The 21,429-nt window shown below is 36.7% G+C and overlaps 9 non-coding genes across 9 annotated transcripts; all 9 read right to left on the reverse strand.

Moving 5' to 3' along the window:
• Window positions 1-2,192: 2,192 nt before the first annotated feature.
• On the reverse strand, window positions 2,193-2,264 carry TRNAF-GAA (transfer RNA phenylalanine (anticodon GAA)). The gene has a single exon. It is a non-coding gene; the product is annotated as a tRNA-Phe (tRNA).
• An 881-nt stretch (window positions 2,265-3,145) lies between these two features.
• On the reverse strand, window positions 3,146-3,217 carry TRNAR-GCG (transfer RNA arginine (anticodon GCG)). The gene has a single exon. It is a non-coding gene; the product is annotated as a tRNA-Arg (tRNA).
• Window positions 3,218-4,082: 865 nt separating this feature from the next.
• TRNAC-GCA (transfer RNA cysteine (anticodon GCA)) lies at window positions 4,083-4,154 on the reverse strand. The gene has a single exon. It is a non-coding gene; the product is annotated as a tRNA-Cys (tRNA).
• A 3,365-nt stretch (window positions 4,155-7,519) lies between these two features.
• On the reverse strand, window positions 7,520-7,592 carry TRNAC-GCA (transfer RNA cysteine (anticodon GCA)). Its single transcript has one exon. It is a non-coding gene; the product is annotated as a tRNA-Cys (tRNA).
• A 1,604-nt stretch (window positions 7,593-9,196) lies between these two features.
• On the reverse strand, window positions 9,197-9,268 carry TRNAC-GCA (transfer RNA cysteine (anticodon GCA)). Its single transcript has one exon. It is a non-coding gene; the product is annotated as a tRNA-Cys (tRNA).
• A 1,818-nt stretch (window positions 9,269-11,086) lies between these two features.
• TRNAC-GCA (transfer RNA cysteine (anticodon GCA)) lies at window positions 11,087-11,158 on the reverse strand. The gene has a single exon. It is a non-coding gene; the product is annotated as a tRNA-Cys (tRNA).
• Window positions 11,159-15,158: 4,000 nt separating this feature from the next.
• Window positions 15,159-15,230, reverse strand: TRNAC-GCA (transfer RNA cysteine (anticodon GCA)). The gene has a single exon. It is a non-coding gene; the product is annotated as a tRNA-Cys (tRNA).
• A 2,738-nt stretch (window positions 15,231-17,968) lies between these two features.
• On the reverse strand, window positions 17,969-18,040 carry TRNAC-ACA (transfer RNA cysteine (anticodon ACA)). Its single transcript has one exon. It is a non-coding gene; the product is annotated as a tRNA-Cys (tRNA).
• An 864-nt stretch (window positions 18,041-18,904) lies between these two features.
• TRNAC-GCA (transfer RNA cysteine (anticodon GCA)) lies at window positions 18,905-18,976 on the reverse strand. The gene has a single exon. It is a non-coding gene; the product is annotated as a tRNA-Cys (tRNA).
• Window positions 18,977-21,429: the final 2,453 nt, after the last annotated feature.

Genomic DNA, 21,429 nt, shown 5'->3' on the forward strand with positions numbered 1-21,429 from the left:
TTGGTTTCCACCACGGTTTTATAACATTCATATGAGCTTCCAATGGACTATTTCAAACTGATATTATCACCAGTAGAACTTGGGTGAATGTAAAACACAGCTTGTATCATATGAAGAAATCCTAAACAGCTTAATGGTGTTTACCCTATGTTTCAGGAGATGATCAGGAGTGTTTCAAATGTAGAAATGTGTTGCTCATTACATAAAATGCTAAGATTGTAAATGTTTTCTTCAATTTATTTAATTAAAAAAATATTTCTACAGGTAAAACAGTTGGACAAGAGGGCACCTAGATTTGAACTAGGGACCTCTTGAGCTGCAAGCAAATGCTCTACCACGGAGCTATACCCCCAATTCTAAAATGTTCACCTATTTTTATTCAGTAATATGTACAAAGTGGAAGCAACATGCAATCACCATCAAAGCAATGCATTTTCAGCCACCAAACCCTCCTTATAAGTATATGGGGTGCGAAGGATGTCCTTTATCTGCCTTGGTAAAATACAGTGAGGTTTCCATTGCAAGAATTCATACATTTCGTATCACATGTAGATCTTGGAACATGGAAAAAAAAACTTTTGTCAAATGCACAAATTCTGCAAAACGTAAGTGCTTCTATACTGCAGTTTGTTGATTTTGTGCTAAGAGCATAGTTAAACCCAATTGTTCATTGTTTTTTTATATGAAATGATGATATATCCTCTTGTTTCTTACAGTGCATTTGGATGAAAAACATTTTAACAGGATCTATTGAAGAGGGTATATTGTTATGAAACAGGGACTTCTTGAACTGCACTCCCACGCTCTACCACTGAGTTAAACCCTTGAATGCTGAAAACTGCCCTTTTTTAAAAAGGTGATAGAGTGGGTGACTGTATGGAACTTGTAGAACTAATGACATCAGTGCACTTCTGGTCAGCTGTACAAATCAACACATTTCATTGAGGGCATATTATTGGTTTCCACCACAGTTTTATAACATTCATATGAGCTTCCAATGGACTATTTCAAACTGATAATATCAGCAGTAGAACTTGGGTGAATGTAAAACACATCTTGTATCATATGAAGAAATCCTAAACAGCTTAATGGTGTTTACCCTATGTTTCAGGAGATGATCAGGAGTATTTCAAATGTAGAAATGTGTTGCTCATTACATAAAATGCTAAGATTGTAAATGTTTTCCTCAATGTATTTAATTAAAAAAATATTTCTACAGGTAAAACAGCTGAACAAGGGTGCACCCAGATTTGAACTAGGGACCTCTTGATCTCCAGTGAAATGCTCTACCACTGAGCTTTACCCCCATTTCGGAAATGTTCACCATTATTTATTCAGTAATATGTACAAAGTGGAAGCAACATGCAATCACCATCAAAGCAATGCATTTTCAGCCACCAAACCCTCCTTATAAGTATAAGGGGTACAAAAGATGTCCTTTATCTGCCTTGGTAAAATACAGTGAGGTTTCCATTGCAAGAATTCATACATTTCGTATCACATGTAGATCTTGGAACATGGAAAAAAAACTTTTGTCAAATGCACAAATTCTGCAAAACGTAACTGCTTCTCTACTGCAGTTTGTTGATTTTGTGCAAAGAGCATAGTAAAACCCAATTGTTCATTGTTTTGTATATGAAATGATGATATATCTCATTGTTTCTTACAGTGCATTAGGTTGAAAAACATTTTAACAGGATCTATTGAAGAGGGTATATGGTTATGAAACAGGGACTTCTTGAACTGCACTCCTACGCTCTACCACTGAGTTTAACTCTCTAATGCTGAAAACTGCCCTTTTATTTTAAAAAGGTGATAGAGTGGGTGACTGTATGGAACTTGTAGAACTAATGACATCAGTGCACTTCTGGTCAGCTGTACAAATGAATACATTTCATTAAGGGAATATTATTGGTTTCCACCACAGTTTTATAACATTCATATGGGCTTCCAATGGACTATTTCAAACTGATAATATCACCAGTAGAACTTGTGTGAATGTAATACACAACTTGTATCATACAAAGAAATCCGAAACAGCTTAATGGTGTTTACCCTATGTTTCAGGAGATGATCAGGAGTATTTCAAATGTAGAAATGTGTTGCTCATTACATAAAATGCTAAGATTGTAAAAGTTTTCTTCAATTTATTTAATTAATAAAATATTTCTACCGGTAAAACAGTTGGACAAGGGGGGCACCCAGATTTGAACTAGGGACCTCCTGACCTTCAGTCAAATGCTCTACCACTGAGCTATACCCCCAGTTCTGAAATGTTCACCTTTATTTATTCAGTAATATGTACAAAGTGGAAGCAACATGCAATCACCATCAAAGCAATGCAATTTCAGCCACCAAACCCTCCTTATAAGAATAAGGGGTAGAAAAAATGTCCTTTATCTGCCTTGGTAAAATACAGTGAGGTTTCCATTGCAAGAATTCATAGATTACGTATCACATGTAGATCTTGGAATATGGAAAAAAAACTTTTGTCAAATGCACAAATTCTGCAAAACGTAACTGCTTCTCTACTGCAGTTTGTTGATTTTGTGCTAAGAGCATAGTAAAACCCAATTGTTCATTGTTTTGTATATGAAATGATGATATATCTTATTGTTTCTTACAGTGCATTGGGTTGAAATACATTTTGACAGGATCTATTGAAGTGGGTATATGGTTATGAAACAGGGACTTCTTGAACTGCACTCCTACGCTCTACCACTGAGTTAAACCCTTGAATGCTGAAAACTGCCCTTTTTAAAAAAGGTGATAGAGCGGGTGACTGTATGGAAATTGTAGAACTAATGACATCAGTGCACTTCTGGTCAGCTGTACAAATTAATACATTTCATTAAGGGCATATTATTGGTTTCCACCACAGTTTTATAACATTCATATGAGCTTCCAATGGACTATTTCAAACTGATAATATCACCAGTAGAACTTGTGTGAATGTAATACACAACTTGTATCATACAAAGAAATCCGAAACAGCTTAATGGTGTTTACCCTATGTTTCAGGAGATGATCAGGAGTATTTCAAATGTAGAAATGTGTTGCTCATTACATAAAATGCTAAGATTGTAAAAGTTTTCTTCAATTTATTTAATTAAAAAAATATTTCTACAGGTAAAAAAGTTGGACAAGGGGGCACCCAGATTTGAACTAGGGACCTCTTGATCCGCAGTCGAATGCTCTACCACTGAGCTATAACCCCAGTTCTGAAATCTTCCCCTTTATTAATTCAGTAATATGTACAAAGTGCAAGCAACATGCAATCACCATCAAAGCAATGCATTTTCAGCCACCAAACCCTCCTTATAAGTATATGGGGTGCGAAGGATGTCCTTTATCTGCATTGGTAAAATACAGTGAGGTTTCCATTGCAAGAAATCATACATTTCGTATCACATGTAGATCTTGGAACATGGAAAAAAAATCTTTTGTCAAATGCACAAATTCTGCAAAACGTAACTGCTTCTCTACTGCAGTTTGTTGATTTTGTGCTAAGAGCATAGTAAAACCCAATTGTTCATTGTTTTGTATATGAAATGATGATATATCTTATTGTTTCTTACAGTGCATTGGGTTGAAATACATTTTGACAGGATCTATTGAAGAGGGTATATGGTTATGAAACAGGGACTTCTTGAACTGCACTCCTACACTCTATCACTGAGTTAAACCCTTGAATGCTGAAAACTGCTCTTTTTTTAAAAAGTGATATAGTAGGTGACTGTATGGAACTTGTAGAACTAATGACATCAGTGCACTTCTGGTCAGCTGTACAAATTTATACATTTCATTAAGGGAATATTATTGGTTTCCACCACAGTTTTATAACATTCATATGAGCTTCCAATGGACTATTTCAAACTGATAATATCACCAGTAGAACTTGGGTGAATGTACAACACAGCTTGCATCACATGAAGAAATCCTAAACAGCTTAATGGTGTTTACCCTATGTTTCAGGAGATGATCAGGAGTCTTTCAAATGTAGAAATGTGTTGCTCATTACATAAAATTCTAAGATTGTAAATGTTTTCTTCAATTTATTTCTACAGGTAAAACAGTGGACAAGGGGGCACCCAGATTTGAACTAGGAACTTCTTGATCTGCAGTCAAATGCTCTACCACTGAGCTATACCCCCAGTTCTGAAATGTTCACCTTTATTTATTCAATAATTTGTACAAAGTGGAAGCAACATGCAATCACCATCAAAGCAATGCCTTTTCAGCCACCAAACCCTCCTTATAAGTATAAGGGGTACAAAAGATGTCCTTTATCTGCCTTGGTAAAATACAGTGAGGTTTCCATTGCAAGAATTCATACATTTCGTATCACATGTAGATCTTGGAACATGGAAAAAAAACTTTTGTCAAATGCACAAATTCTGCAAAACGTAACTGCTTCTCTACGGCAGTTTGTTGATTGTGTGCTAAGAGCATAGTAAAACCCAATTGTTCATTGTTTTGTATATGAAATGATGATATATCTTATTGTTTCTTACAGTGCATTGGGTTGAAAAACATTTTGACAGGATCTATTGAAGACGGTATATGGTTATGAAACAGGGACTTCTTGAACTGCACTCCTACGCTCTACCACTGACATAAACCCTTGAATGCTGAAAACTGCCCTTTTTTAAAAAGTGATATAGTGGGTGACTGTATGGAACTTGTAGAACTAATGACATCAGTGCACTTCTGGTCAGCTGTACAAATTTATACATTTCATTAAGGGCATATTATTGGTTTCCACCACAGTTTTCTAACATTCATATGAGCTTCCAATCGACTATTTCAAACTGATAATATCACCAGTAGAACTTGGGTGAATGTAATACACAACTTGTATCATACAAAGAAATCCGAAACAGCTTAATGGTATTTACCCTATTTTTCAGGAGATGATCAGGAGTATTTCAAATGTAGAAATGTGTTGCTCATTACATAAAATGCTAAGATTGTAAATGTTTTCTTCAATTTATTTAATTAAAAAAATATTTCTACAGGTAAAACAGTTGGACAAGGGGGCACCCAGATTTGAACTAGGAACCTCTTGATCTGCAGTTAAATGCTCTACCACTGAGCTATACCCCCCAGTTCTGAAATGTTCACCTTTATTTATTCAGTAATATGTTCAAAGTGGAAGCAACATGCAATCACCATCAAAGCAATGCATTTTCAGCCACCAAACCCTCCTTATAAGTATAAGGGGTACACAAGATGTCCTTTATCTGCCTTGGTAAAATACAGTGAGGTTTCCATTGCAAGAATTCATACATTTCGTATCACATGTAGATCTTGGAACATGGAAAAAAAACTTTTGTCAAATGCACAAATTCTGCAAAATGTAACTGCTTCTCTACTGCAGTTTGTTGATTTTGTGCTAAGAGTATAGTTAAACCCAATTGTTCATTGTTTTGTATATGATATGATGATATATCTTATTGTTTCTTACAGTGCATTGGGTTCAAAAACATTTTAACAGGATCTATTGAAGAGGGTATATGGTTATGAAACAGGGACTTCTTGAACTGCACCCCTACGCTCTACCACTGAGTTAAACCCTTGAATGCTGAAAACTGCCCTGTTTTTAAAAAGGTGATAGAGTGGGTGACTGTATGGAACTTGTAGAACTAATGACATCAGTGTACTTCTGGTCAGCTGTACAAATGAATACATTTCATTAAGGGAATATTATTGGTTTCCACCACAGTTTTATAACATTCATATGAGCTTCCAATGGACTATTTCAAACTGATAATATCACCAGTAGAACTTGGGTGAATGTAAAACACAGCTTGTATCATACGAAGAAATGCTAAACAGTTTCAAGGTGTTTTCCCTATGTTTCAGGAGATTGTCGGGGGGAAATTCTGCCGGGGTCGGCCGGGCCGTCCGCAGACCTCCGGGCAGGGAGGCCCCAACTCCTCCCGTATATCCCAGACGAGATAGAGTATGAGACACACACAAGGAGCAAGGTGACTCTGCTGTTTATTTAGACAAAACGGCAGGGATGGGTCAAGGAGCGTACGCGTTCGTCCTGACACACACACAATCGTGGGGCACGCAGGCCCTTTTTACTGCATTATGACGCGCTACTTGCGTCACTTCAGAAAGTTAACAAAAAACCTATCGCCACTCTTAATTGGTTGCTCGAGTGGTAGGGTTAGTATAGTACACATATAGAGAATGATATTAGTGGACAAGGTGTAGTCAGGTGGTATATCTGGGTTGTCCCTACAATTAGATACATAAGAATTGTTACATGAAGACTCCTGAGGATTGGCTAGTATTACTGACGTCTGAGATAAGAGCCCCATGTTCTGATTGGTGCATCCGTGAGCTTCCCAGCCTGGGACCACCGTTGTTCCCAGCTCTCGGTGTACCTGTGTTTGCAACAATGTTTCAATATGGGTACGTGCAGACAATATGAGGATTTATTCATAGGTGGAAGGCTGACCGCTCCCACTGTAGCAGATGTCCATTGAGCCTTTCAAGTGTATCGGCCTGTGTCTCGTAGTGAGGGACCCAGACGCCTTTTCTCTCCTGGGTTTTGGCATCTCGTCAGGTTCGGCTTGGTCACGTGGGGAGGGACCGTGAAAGAGGCAGAATTCTGCACAATTAATATTGTTTTTTCTACTGCGCGTCTGGTTTAATTTGTCGGCGTGCCTTTATCGTTGAGGCGCGGAGTGCGAGGTTGCAACATCGTGCCTTTGATGATTTGTTCTTGGATGTGGGTTTGCAACATTGCGACCTTGGCTGGTTGCTCCACCGGGTTCTTTCTGCAGGATCAGCAACCTGACTCTTGCTTTGTTAATGTCCACAGGAGCTCTTGTTTGAGGCCTACTCGGGCCTGGTGCTTAAGTAGTCTGTTTGGTGCATAGGTGCTTTTGGGTTATAATGGCATATATTTCCATGACCAGTATCGTGTTTCCATTATACCTCTCATGGTGGTAACGGGTTTCAAGAGAAGCGTGAGCAAGCGTTATAGATGAGTTCATGATGCGTCTTGCGTTTCTGCGTTCTGAAAGCCTATGTAAAAATAATAAAGATGCACGTCCGTGAATATGCCTGTCGCCTACGTCAGAGCACTGAGTATGTTCTTCGTGTAGATTGGTGTGGAAATGTTAAGTGTGTATATTTGTACAGATGTGCTTCCCGTTGTCTAGGTCGTCATGGCATCTCTAACGACGTGTGGTTTTTAGTCTAGCTGATCCGAGCCGCAGGTGTCGGCATGGCCAGTGCGGGCTGCTGGACACATCCGTATGTTCCTGTACCAGGGTACCTGGTCGTCTGGTAAATGGACAAACTCTTCTCGCGGCGGGTGTCTGGGCCGTGACCCTCTAGGCCAAGCGCGAGAGGTGAAGGACGGGAGCCTGGTCTTCCATTCTCCCACTTCAAGATGATCAGGAGTCTTTCAAATGTAGAAATGTGTTGCTCATTAAATAACATGCTAAGTTTGTAAAGGTTTTCTTCAATTTATTTCTACAGGTAAAACAGCTGGAGAAGGGGGCACCCAGATTTGAACTAGGGACCTCTTGATCTGCAGTCAAATGCTCTACCACTGAGCTATACCACCCGTTCAGAAAAGCTCTCCTTTATTAATTCTGTAATATGTACAAAGTGCAAGCAACATGCAATCACCATCAAAGCAATGCATTTTCAGCCACCAAACCCTCCTTATTAGTATATGGGGTGTAAAGGATGTCCTTTATCTGCCTTGGTAAAATACAGTGAGGTTTCCATTGCAAGAATTCATACATTTCGTATCACATGTAGATCTTGGAACATGGAAAAAAAATCTTTTGTCAAATGCACACATTCTGCAAAATGTAACTGCTTCTCTAGTGCAGCTTGTTGATTTTGTGCTAAGAGCATAGTTAAACCCAATTGTTCATTGTTTTGTATATGAAATGATGATATATCCTATTGTTTCTCAAAAAGTGCATTGGGTTGAAAAACATTTTAACAGGATCTATTGAAGAGGGTATATGGTTATGAAACAGGGACTTCTTGAACTGCACTCCTACACTCTACCACTGAGTTAAACCCTTGAATGCTGAAAACTGCCCTTTTTAAAAAAGGCGATAGAGTGGGTGACTGTATGGAACTTGTAGAACTAATGACATCAGTGCACTTCTGGTTAGCTGTTCAAATTAATACATCTAATTAAGGGCATAAGATTGTAAATGTTTTCTTCAATTTATTTCTACAGGTAAAACAGTGGACAAGGGGGCACCCAGATTTGAACTAGGAACCTCTTGATCTGCAGTTAAATGCTCTACCACTGAGCTATACCCCCCAGTTCTGAAATGTTCACCTTTATTTATTCAGTAATATGTTCAAAGTGGAAGCAACATGCAATCACCATCAAAGCAATGCATTTTCAGCCACCAAACCCTCCTTATAAGTATAAGGGGTACACAAGATGTCCTTTATCTGCCTTGGTAAAATACAGTGAGGTTTCCATTGCAAGAATTCATACATTTCGTATCACATGTAGATCTTGGAACATGGAAAAAAAACTTTTGTCAAATGCACAAATTCTGCAAAATGTAACTGCTTCTCTACTGCAGTTTGTTGATTTTGTGCTAAGAGTATAGTTAAACCCAATTGTTCATTGTTTTGTATATGAAATGATGATATATATTATTGTTTCTTACAGTGCATTGGGTTGAAAAACATTTTAAAAGGATCTATTGAAGAGGGTATATGGTTATGAAACAGGGACTTCTTGAACTGCACTCCTACACTCTACCACTGAGTTAAACCCTTGAATGCTGAAAACTGCCCTTTTTAAAAAAGGTGATAGAGTGGGTGACTGTATGGAACTTGTAGAACTAATGACATCAGTGCACTTCTGGTTAGCTGTTCAAATTAATACATTTAATTAAGGGCATATTATTGGTTTCCACCACAGTTTTATAACATTCATATGAGCTTCCAATGGACTATTTCAAACTGATAATAAACCAGTACAACTTGGGTGAATGTAAAACCCAGCTTGCATCACATGAAGAAATCCTAAACAGCTTAATGGTGTTTACCCTATGTTTCAGGAGATGATCAGGAGTCTTTTCAAATGTAGAAATGTGTTGCTCATTACATAAAATGCTAAGATTGTAAATGTTTTCTTCAATTTATTTAATTAAAAAAATATTTCTACAGGTAAAACAGTTGGATAAGGGGGCACCCAGATTTGAACTAGGGACCTCTTGATCTGCAGTCAAATGCTCTACCACTGAGCTATACCACCAGTTCAGAAATGTTCTCCTTTATTAATTCTGTAATATGTACAAAGTGCAAGCAACATGCAATCACCATCAAAGCAATGCATTTTCAGCCACCAAACCCTCCTTATTAGTATATGGGGTGTAAAGGAAGTCCTTTATCTGCCTTGGTAAAATACAGTGAGGTTTCCATTGCAAGAATTCATACATTTCGTATCACATGTAGATCTTGGAACATGGAAAAAAAATCTTTTGTCAAATGCACACATTCTGCAAAATGTAACTGCTTCTCTAGTGCAGTTTGTTGATTTTGTGCTAAGAGCATAGTTAAACCCAATTGTTCATTGTTTTGTATATGAAATGAAGATATATCTTATTGTTTCTTACAGTGCATTGGGTTGAAAAACATTTTAACAGGATCTATTGAAGAGGGTATATGGTTATGAAACAGGGACTTCTTGAACTGCACTCGTACCGTCTTCCACTGACATAAACCCTTGAATGCTGAAAACTGCCCTTTTTTTAAAAAGTGATAGAGTGGGTGACTGTATGGAACTTGTAGAACTAATGACACTAATGCACTTTTGGTCAGCTGTACAAATTAATACATTTCATTAAGGGCATATTATTGGTTTCCACCACAATTTTATAACATTCATATGAGCTGCCAATGGACTATTTCAAACTGATAATATCACCAGTAGAACTTGGGTGAATGTAAAACACAGCTTGTATCATACGAAGAAATCCTAAACAGTTTCATGGTGTTTACCCTATGTTTCAGATGATGATCAGGAGTATTTCCGATGTAGAAATGTGTTGCGCATTACATAAAATGCTAAGATTGTAAATGTTTTCTTCAATTTATTTAAAAAAATATTTCTACAGGTAAAACAGTCGGATAAGGGGGCACCCCGATTTGAACTAGGGACCTCTTCATCTGCAGTCAAATGCTCTACCACTGAGCTATACCCCCAGTACTGAAATGTTCTCCTTTATTAATTCTGTAACATGTACAAAGTGCAAGTAACATGCAATCACCATCAAAGCAATGCATTTTCAGCCACCAAACCCTCCTTATAAGTATATGGGGTGTAAAGGATGTCCTTTATCTGCCTTGGTAAAATACAGTGAGGTTTCCATTGCAAGAATTCATACATTTCGTATCACATGTAGATCTTGGAACATGGAAAAAAAATCTTTTGTCAAATGCACACATTCTGCAAAATGTAACTGCTTCTCTAGTGCAGTTTGTTGATTTTGTGCTAAGAGCATAGTTAAACCCAATTGTTCATTGTTTTGTATATGAAATGATGATATATCCTATTGTTTCTCAAAAAGTGCATCGGGTTGAAAAACATTTTAACAGGATCTATTGAAGAGGGTATATGGTTATGAAACAGGGACTTCTTGAACTGCACTCCTACACTCTACCACTGAGTTAAACCCTTGAATGCTGAAAACTGCCCTTTTTAAAAAAGGTGATAGAGTGGGTGACTGTATGGAACTTGTAGAACTAATGACACTAATGCACTTCTGGTCAGCTGTACAAATTAATACATGTCATTAAGGGCATATTATCGGTTTCCACCACAGTTTTATAACATTCATATGAGCTTCCAATGGACTATTTCAAACTGATAATATCACCAGTAGAACCTGGGTGAATGTAAAACACAGCTTGTATCATACGAAGAAATCCTAAACAGTTGCATGTTGTTTACCCTATGATTCGGATGATGATCAGGAGTATTTCAAATGTAGAAATGTGTTGCTCATTACATAAAATGCTAAGATTGTAAATGTTTTCTTCAATTTATTTCTACAGGTAAAACAATTGGACAAGGGGGCACCCAGATTTGAACTAGGGACCTCTTGATCTGCAGTCAAATGCTCTACCACTGAGCTATAGCCCCAGTTCTGAAATATTCACCTTTATTTATTCAGTAATATGTACAAAGTGGAAGCAACATGCTATCACCATCAAAGCAATGCATTTTCAGCCACCAAACCCTCCTTATAAGTTTAAGGGGTACAAAAGATGTCCTTTATCTGCCTTGGTAAAATACAGTGAGGTTTCCATTGCAAGAATTCATTGATTTCGTATCACATGTAGATCTTGGAACATGGAAAAAAAACTTTTGTCAAATGCACAAATTCTGCAAAACGTAACTGCTTCTCTACTGCAGTTTGTTGATTTTGTGCTAAGAGCATAGTTAAACGCAATTGTTCATTGTTTTGTATATGAAATGATGATATATCTTATTGTTTCTTAGAGTGCATTGGGTTGAAAAACATTTTAACAGGATCTATTGAAGAGGGTATATGGTTATGAAACCGGGACTTCTTGAACTGCACTCCTACGCTCTACCACTGAGTTAAACCCTTGAATGCTGAAAACTGCCCTTTTTTTAAAAAGGTGATAGAGTGGGTGACTGTATGGAACTTGTAGAACTAATGACATCAGTGTACTTCTGGTCAGCTGTACAAATGAATACATTTCATTAAGGGAATATTATTGGTTTCCACCACAGTTTTATAACATTCATATGAGCTTCCAATTGACTATTTCAAACTGATAATATCACCAGTAGAACTTGGGTGAATGTAAAACACAGCTTGTATCATACGAAGAAATCCTAAACAGTTTCATGATGTTTACCCTATGTTTCTGGAGATGATCAGGAGTCTTTCAAATGTAGAAATGTGTTGCTCATTACATAAAATGCTAAGATTGTAAAGGTTTTCTTCAATTTATTTCTACAGGTAAAACAGTTGGAGAAGGGGGCACCCAGATTTGAACTAGGGACCTCTTGATCTGCCGTAAAATGCTCTACCACTGAGCTATACCCCCCTTTTTGAAATGTTCACCTTTATTTATTCAGTAATATGTACAAAGTGGAAGCAACATGCAATCACCATCAAAGCAATGCAATTTCAGCCACCAAACCCTCCTTATAAGTATAAGGGGTACAAAAGATGTCCTTTATCTGCCTTGGTAAAATACAGTGAGGTTTCTATTGCAAGAATTCATACATTTCGTATCACATGTAGATCTTGGAACATGAAAAAAAAACTTTTGTCAAATGCACAAATTCTGCAAAACGTAACTGCTTCTCTACTGCAGTTTGTTGATTTTGTGCTAAGAGCATAGTTAAACCCAATTGTTCATTGTTTTGTATATGAAATGATGATATATCTTATTGTTGCTTACACAAAGTGCAAGCAACATGCAATCACCATCAATGCATTGCAAATTCAGCCACCAAACCCTCCTTATAAGTATAAGGGGTACAAAAGATGTCCTTTATCTGCCTTGGTAAAATACAGTGAGGTTTCCATTGCAAGAATTCATACATTTCGTATCACCTGTAGATCTTGGAACATGAAAAAAAACTTTTGTCAAATGCACAAATTCTGGAAAACGTAACTGCTTCTCTACTGCAGTTTGTTGATTTTGTGCTAAGAGCATAGTTAAACCCAATTGTTCATTGTTTTGTATATGAAATCATGATATATCTTATTGTTTCTTACAGTGCATTGGGTTGAAAAACATTTTAACAGGATCTATTGAAGAGGGTATATGGTTATGAAACAGGGACTTCTTGAACTGCACTCCTACGCTCTACCACTGAGTTTAACTCTCTAATGCTGAAAACTGCCCTTTTATTTTAAAAAGGTGATAGAGTGGGTGACTGTATGGAACTTGTAGAACTAATGACATCAGTGCACTTCTGGTCAGCTGTACAAATGAATACATTTCATTAAGGGAATATTATTGGTTTCCACCACAGTTTTATAACATTCATATGGGCTTCCAATGGACTATTTCAAACTGATAATATCACCAGTAGAACTTGGGTGAATGTAAAACACAGCTTGTATCATACGAAGAAATCCTAAACAGTTTCATGGTGTTTACCCTATGTTTCAGGAGATGATCAGGAGTCTTTCAAATGTAGAAATGTGTTGCTCATTACATAAAATGCTAAGATTGTAAAGGTTTTCTTCAATTTATTTCTACAGGTAAAACAGTTGGAGAAGGGGGCACCCAGATTTGAACTAGGGACCTCTTGATCTGCAGTAAAATGCTCTACCACTGAGCTGTACCCCCCTTTTTGAAATGTTCACCTTTATTTATTCAGTAATATGTACAAAGTGGAAGCAACATGCAATCACCATCAAAGCAATGCAATTTCAGCCACCAAACCCTCCTTATAAGAATAAGGGGTAGAAAAAATGTCCTTTATCTGCCTTGGTAAAATACAGTGAGGTTTCCATTGCAAGAATTCATACATTTTGTATCACATGTAGATCTGGGAACATTGAAAAAAAATCTTTTGTCAAAAGCACAAATTCTGCAAAACGTAACTGCTTCTCTACTGCAGTTTGTTGATTTTGTGCTAAGAGCTTAGTTAAACCCAATTGTTCATTGTTTTGTATATGAAATGATGATATATCTTATTGTTTCTTACAGTGCATTGGGTTGAAAAAGATTTTAACAGGATCTATTGAAGAGGGTATATGGTTATGAAACAGGGACTTCTTGAACTGCACTCCTACGCTCTACCACTGAGTTAAATTCTTGAATGCTGAAAACTGCCCTTTTTTAAAAAGGTGATAGAGTGGGTGACTGTATGGAACTTGTAGAACTAATGACATCAGTGCACTTCTGGTCAGCTGTACAAATCAATGCATTTCATTAAGGGCATATTATTGGTTTCCACCACAGTTTTATAACATTCATAAGAGCTTCCAATGGACTATTTCAAACTGATAATATCACCAGTAGAACTTGGGTGAATGTAAAACCCAGCTTGGATCATATGAAGAAATCCTAAACAGCTTAATGGTGTTTACCCTATGTTTCAGGAGATGATCAGGAGTCTTTAAAATGTAGAAATGTGTTGCTCTTTACATAAAATGCTAAGATTGTAAAGGTTTTCTTCAATTTATTTCTACAGGTAAAACAGTTGGAGAAGGGGGCACCCAGATTTGAACTAGAGACCTCTTGATCTGTAGTCAAACTCTTTACCACTGAGCTATACCCGCTTTCTGAAATGTTCACCTTTATTTATTCAGTAATATGTACAAAGTGGAAGCAACATGCAATCACCATCAAAGCAATGCAAATTCAGCCACCAAACCCTCCTTATAAGTATAAGGGGTACAAAAGATGTCCTTTATCTGCCTTGGTAAAATACAGTGAGGTTTCCATTGCAAGAATTCATACATTTCGTATCACATGTAGATCTTGGAACATGAAAAAGAAACTTTTGTCAAATGCACAAATTCTGCAAAAAGGAACTGCTTCTCTACTGCAGTTTGTTGATTTTGTGCTAAGCGCATAGTTAAACCCAATTGTTCATTGTTTTGTACATGAAATGATGATATATCTTATTGTTTCTTACAGTGCATTGGGTTGAAAAACATTTTAACAGGATCTATTGAAGAGGGTATATAGTTATGAAACAGGGACTTCTTGAACTGCACTCCTACACTCTACCACTGAGTTAAACCCTTGAATGCTGAAAACTGCCCTTTTTAAAAAAGGTGATAGAGTGGGTGACTGTATGGAACTTGTAGAACTAATGACATCAGTGTACTTCTGGTCAGCTGTACAAATGAATACATTTCATTAAGGGAATATTATTGGTTTCCACCAGAGTTTTATAACATTCATATGAGCTTCGAATGGACTATTTCAAACTGATAATATCACCAGTAGAACTTGGGTGAATGTAAAACACAGCTTGTATCATATGAAGAAATCCTAAACAGTTTCATGGTGTTTACCCTATGTTTCAGGAGATGATCAGGAGTCTTTCAAATGTAGAAATGTGTTGCTCATTACATAAAATGCTAAGATTGTAAATGTGTTCTGCAATTTATTTCTACAGGTAAAACAGTTAGACAAGAGGGCACCCAGAATTGAACTAGGGACCTCTTGATCTGCAGTCAAATGCTCTACCACTGAGCTATACCCCCAGTTCTGAAATGTTTTCCTTTATTAATTCTGTAATATGTACAAAGTGCAAACAACATGCAATCACCATCAAAGCAATGCATTTTCAGCCACCAAACCCTCCTTATAAGTATATGGGGTGTGAAGGATGTCCTTTATGTGCCTTGGTAAAATACAGTGAGGTTTCCATTGCAAGAATTCATACATTTCGTATCACATGTAGATCTTGGAAGATGAAAAAAAAACTTTTGTCAAATGCACAAATTCTGCAAAACGTAACTGCTTCTCTACTGCAGTTTGTTGATTTTGTGCTAAGAGCATAGTTAAAGCCACTTGTTCATTGTTTTGTATATGAAATGATGATATATCTTATTGTTTCTTACAGTGCATTGGGTTGAAAAACATTTTAACAGGATCTATTGAAGAGGGTATATGGTTATGAAACAGGGACTTCTTGAACTGCACTCCTACGCTCTACCACTGAGTTAAACCCTTGAATGCTGAAAACTGCCCTTTTTTTTAAAAAGGTGATAGAGTGGGTGACTGTATGGAACTTGTAGAACTAATGACATCAGTGTACTTCTGGTCAGCTTTTCAAATGAATACATTTCATTAAGGGAATATTATTGGTTTCCACCACAGTTTTATAACATTCATATGAGCTTCCAATGGACTATTTCAAACTGATAATATCACCAGTAGAACTTGGGTGAATGTAAAACACATCTTGTATCATACGAAGAAATCCTAAACAGTTTCATGGTGTTTACCCTATGTTTCAGGAGATGATCAGGAGTCTTTCAAATGTAGAAATGTGTTGCTCATTACATAAAATGCTAAGATTGTAAAGATTTTCTTCAATTTATTTCTACAGGTAAAACAGTTGGAGAAGAGGGCACCCAGATTTGAACTAGGGACCTCTTCATCTGCAGTCAAATGCTCTATCAGTGAGCTATACCCCCCTTTTTGAAATGTTTACCTTTATTTATTCAGTAATATGTACAAAGTGGAAGCAACATGCAATCACCATGAAAGCAATGCAATTTCAGCCACCAAACCCTCTTTATAAGTATAAGGGGTACAAAAGATGTCCTTTATCTGCCTTGGTAAAATACAGTGAGGTTTCCATTGCAAGAATTCATACATTTCGTATCACATGTAGATCTTGGAACATAAAAAAAAAACTTTTGTCAAATGCACAAATTCTGCAAAACGTAACTGCTTCTCTACTGCAGTTTGTTGATTTTGTGCTAAGAGCATAGTTAAACCCAATTGTTCATTGTTTTGTATATGAAATGATGATATATTTTATTGTTTCTTACAGTGCATTGGGTTGAAAAACATGTTAACAGGATCTATTGAAGAGGGTATATGGTTATGAAACAGGGACTTCTTGAACTGCACTCCTACGCTCTACCACTGAGTTAAACCCTTGAATGCTGAAAACTGCCCTTTTTTAAAAAGGTGATAGAGTGGGTGACTGTATGGAACTTGTAGAACTAATGACATCAGTGCACTTCTGGTCAGCTGTACAAATTAATACATTTCATTAAGGGCATATTATTGGTTTCCACCACAGATTTATAACATTCATGTGAGCTTCCAATGGACTATTTCAAACTGATAATATCACCAGTAGAACTTGGGTGAATGTAAAACACAGCTTGTATCATATGAATAAATCCTAAACAGCTTAGTGGTGTTTACCCTATGTTTCAGGAGATGATCAGGAGCATTTCAAATGTAGAAATGTGTTGCTCATTACATAAAATGCTAAGATTGTAAATGTTTTCTTCAATTTATTTCTACAGATAAAACAGTTGGACAAGGGGGCACCGAGATTTGATCTACGGACCTCTTGATCTACAGTCAAATGCTCTACAACTGAGCTATACCCCCTTTCTGATATGTTCACCTTTATTTATTCAGTAATATGTACAAAGTGGAAGCAACATGCAATCACCATCAAAGCAATGCAATTTCAGCCACCAAACCCTCCTTATAAGAATAAGGGGTAGAAAAGATGTCCTTTATCTGCCTTGCTAAAATACAGTGAGGTTTCCATTGCAAGAATTCATACATTTCGTATCACATGTAGATCTTGGAACATGAAAAAAAACTTTTGTCAAATGCACAAATTCTGCAAAACGTAACTGCTTCTCTACTGCAGTTTGTTGATTTTGTGCTAAGAGCATGGTTAAACCCAATTGTTCATTGTTTTGTATATGAAATGATGATATATCTTATTGTTTCTTACAGTGCATTGGGTTGAAAAACATTTTAACAGGATCTATTGAAGAGGGTATATGGTTATGAACAGGGACTTCTTGAACTGCACTCCTACGCTCTACCACTGAGTTAAACCCTTGAATGCTGAAAACTGCCCTTTTTTTAAAAAGGTGATAGAGTGGGTGACTGTATGGAACTTGTAGAACTAATGACATCAGTGTACTTCTGGTCAGCTTTACAAATGAATACATTTCATTAAAGGAATATTATTGGTTTCCACCACAGTTTTATAACATTCATAAGAGCTTCCAATGGACTATTTCAAACTGATAATAGCACCAGTAGAACTTGGGTGAATGTAAAACCCAGCTTGGATCATATGAAGAAATCCTAAACAGCTTAATGGTGTTTACCCTATGTTTCAGGAGATGATCAGGAGTCTTTAAAATGTAGAAATGTGTTGCTCTTACATAAAATGCTAAGATTGTAAAGGTTTTCTTCAATTTATTTCTACAGGTAAAACAGTTGGAGAAGGGGGCACCCAGATTTGAACTAGAGACCTCTTGATCTGTAGTCAAACTCTCTACCACTGAGCTATACCCCCTTTCTGAAATGTTCACCTTTATTTATTCAGTAATATGTACAAAGTGGAAGCAACATGCAATCACCATCAAAGCAATGCAAATTCAGCCACCAAACCCTCCTTATAAGTATAAGGGGTACAAAAGATGTCCTTTATCTGCCTTGGTAAAATACAGTGAGGTTTCCATTGCAAGAATTCATACATTTCGTATCACATGTAGATCTTGGAACATGAAAAAGAAACTTTTGTCAAATGCACAAATTCTGCAAAAAGGAACTGCTTCTCTACTGCAGTTTGTTGATTTTGTGCTAAGCGCATAGTTAAACCCAATTGTTCATTGTTTTGTATATGAAATGATGATATATCTTATTGTTTCTTACAGTGCATTGGGTTGAAAAACATTTTAACAGGATCTATTGAAGAGGGTATATAGTTATGAAACAGGGACTTCTTGAACTGCACTCCTACACTCTACCACTGAGTTAAACCCTTGAATGCTGAAAACTGCCCTTTTTAAAAAAGGTGATAGAGTGGGTGACTGTATGGAACTTGTAGAACTAATGACATCAGTGTACTTCTGGTCAGCTGTACAAATGAATACATTTCATTAAGGGAATATTATTGGTTTCCACCAGAGTTTTATAACATTCATATGAGCTTCGAATGGACTATTTCAAACCGATAATATCACCAGTAGAACTTGGGTGAATGTAAAACAAAGCTTGTATCATATGAAGAAATCCTAAACAGTTTCATGGTGTTTACCCTATGTTTCAGGAGATGATCAGGAGTCTTTCAAATGTAGAAATGTGTTGCTCATTACATAAAATGCTAAGATTGTAAATGTGTTCTGCAATTTATTTCTACAGGTAAAACAGTTGGACAAGGGGGCACCCAGATTTGAACTAGGGACCTCTTGATCTGCAGTCAAATGCTCTACCACTGAGCTATACCCCCAGTTCTGAAATGTTTTCCTTTATTAATTCTGTAATATGTACAAAGTGCAAACAACATGCAATCACCATCAAAGCAATGCATTTTCAGCCACCAAACCCTCCTTATAAGTATATGGGGTGTGAAGGATGTCCTTTATGTGCCTTGGTAAAATACAGTGAGGTTTCCATTGCAAGAATTCATACATTTCGTATCACATGTAGATCGTGGAAGATGAAAAAAAAACTTTTGTCAAATGCACAAATTCTGCAAAACGTAACTGCTTCTCTACTGCAGTTTGTTGATTTTGTGCTAAGAGCATAGTTAAACCTCCTTGTTCATTGTTTTGTATATGAAATGATGATATATCTTATTGTTTCTTACAGTGCATTGGGTTGAAAAACATTTTAACAGGATCTATTGAAGAGGGTATATGGTTATGAAACGGGGACTTCTTGAACTGCACTCCTACGCTCTACCACTGAGTTAAACCCTTGAATGCTGAAAACTGCCCTTTTTTTTAAAAAGGTGATAGAGTGGGTGACTGTATGGAACTTGTAGAACTAATGACATCAGTGTACTTCTGGTCAGCTGTACAAATGAATACATTTCATTAAGGGAATATTATTGGTTTCCACCAGAGTTTTATAACATTCATATGAGCTTCGAATGGACTATTTCAAACTGATAATATCACCAGTAGAACTTGGGTGAATGTAAAACACAGCTTGTATCATATGAATAAATCCTAAACAGCTTAGTGGTGTTTACCCTATGTTTCAGGAGATGATCAGGAGTATTTCAAATGTAGAAATGTGTTGCTCATTACATAAAATGCTAAGATTGTAAATGTTTTCTTCAATTTATTTCTACAGATAAAACAGTTGGACAAGGGGGCACCGAGATTTGATCTACGGACCTCTTGATCTTCAGTCAAATGCTCTACAACTGAGCTATACCCCCTTTCTGATATGTTCACCTTTATTTATTCAGTAATATGTACAAAGTGGAAGCAACATGCAATCACCATCAAAGCAATGCAATTTCAGCCACCAAACCCTCCTTATAAGAATAAGGGGTAGAAAAGATGTCCTTTATCTGCCTTGCTAAAATACAGTGAGGTTTCCATTGCAAGAATTCATACATTTCGTATCACATGTAGATCTTGGAACATGAAAAAAAACTTTTGTCAAATGCACAAATTCTGCAAAACGTAACTGCTTCTCTACTGCAGTTTGTTGATTTTGTGCTAACAGCATAGTTAAACCCAATTGTTCATTGTTTTGTATATGAAATGATGATATATCTAATTGTTTCTTACAGTGTATTGGGTTGAAAAACATTTTAACAGGATCTATTGACGAGGGTATATGGTTATGAAACAGGGACTTCTTGAACTGCACTCCTACGCTCTACCACTGAGTTAAACCCTTGAATGCTGAAAACTGCCCTTTTTTAAAAAGGTGATAGAGTGGGTGACTGTATGGAACTTGTAGAACTAATGACATCAGTGCACTTCTGGTCAGCTGTACAAATTAATACATTTCATTAAGGTCATATTATTGGTTCCAATGCACTATTTCAAACTGATAATATCACCAGTAGAACTTGGGTGAATGTAATACACAGCTTGTATCATACAAAGAAATCCGAAACAGCTTAATGGTGTTTACCCTATGTTTCAGGAGATGATCAGGAGTATTTCAAATGTAGAAATGTGTTGCTCATTACATAAAATGCTAAGATTGTAAATGTTTTCTTCAATTTATTTAATTAAAAAAATATTTCTACAGGTACAACAGTTGGACAAGGGGGCACCCAGATTTGAACTCGGGACCTCTTAATCTGCAGTGAAATGCTCTACCACTGAGCTATACCCACATTTTTGAAATGTTCACCTTTATTTATTCAGTAATATGTACAAAGTGGAAGCAACACGCAATCACCATCAAAGCAATGCATTTTCAGCCACCAAACCCTCCTTATAAGTATAAGGGGTACAAAAGATGTCCTTTATCTGCCTTGGTAAAATACAGTGAGGTTTCCATTGCAAGAATTCATTGATTTAGTATCACATGTAGATCTTGGAACATGGAAAAAAAACTTTTGTCAAATGCACAAATTCTGCAAAACGTAACTGCTTCTCTACTGCAGTTTGTTGATTTTGTGCTAAGAGCATAGTTAAACCCAATTGTTCATTGTTTTCTATGTAAAATTATGATATTTCTTATTGTTTCTTACAGTGCATTGGGTTGAAAAACATTTTAACATGATCTATTGAAGAGGGTATATGGTTATGAAGCAGGGACTTCTTGAACTGCACTCCTACGCTCTACCACTGAGTTAAACCCTTGAATGCTGAAAACTGCCCTTTTTTTAAAAGTGATAGAGTGGGTGACTGTATGGAACTTGTAGAACTAATGAGATCAGTGCACTTCTGGTCAGCTGTACAAATTAATACATTTCATTAAGGGCAT

The sequence above is a fragment of the Ambystoma mexicanum genome, unplaced genomic scaffold (genome assembly GCF_040938575.1).
Source record: "Ambystoma mexicanum isolate Mex_15411 unplaced genomic scaffold, UKY_AmexF1_1 Mex_scaf84, whole genome shotgun sequence".
In the NCBI taxonomy this organism is placed as follows: domain Eukaryota; kingdom Metazoa; phylum Chordata; class Amphibia; order Caudata; family Ambystomatidae; genus Ambystoma; species Ambystoma mexicanum.